General features: G+C 20.2%; 1 protein-coding gene across 5 annotated transcripts in view; it reads right to left on the bottom strand.

Annotated features, from left to right (window-relative positions):
- LOC106689884 (zinc finger autosomal protein) overlaps nt 1-326 on the bottom strand; it is a 14,996-nt gene that overhangs the window by 5,932 nt on the left and 8,738 nt on the right. The gene's annotated exons all lie outside the window — the stretch shown is intronic.

The following is a 326-nucleotide window of genomic DNA, read 5'->3' as shown; positions in this document are numbered from 1 at the left end:
ATAACAATTTCATTATTTCCTTCACTTACATACTGATTTCTTTGGTCCTACCTTTACTTTGTTGTCATTTTCTCTTTTAAAATTCTTAAAAATGCTGGCTAATTGCCTTTGTCCCATTTTTAAATAAATTAATCATTAAAATAATATCATAATAACATTATAAAATTTTTTGTTTTTTTAAAAATAGATTCCTACTTACATAATTTACTACATAAAATACTACAAGTAGTGTAGTACAAGTTTTAAATTTAGGAAAGAATTATATAGAAGAAATTATGTAAGTAGGAATCTATTTTTAAAAAAACAAAAAATTTTATAATGTTATT

The sequence above is a fragment of the Halyomorpha halys genome, unplaced genomic scaffold (genome assembly GCF_000696795.3).
Source record: "Halyomorpha halys isolate HHAL.00 unplaced genomic scaffold, Hhal_1.1 Scaffold1506.1, whole genome shotgun sequence".
NCBI lineage: Eukaryota > Metazoa > Arthropoda > Insecta > Hemiptera > Pentatomidae > Halyomorpha > Halyomorpha halys.
The sequence above is the reverse complement of the archived record's forward strand: the minus strand, read 5'-3'. Positions and strand labels throughout refer to the sequence as shown.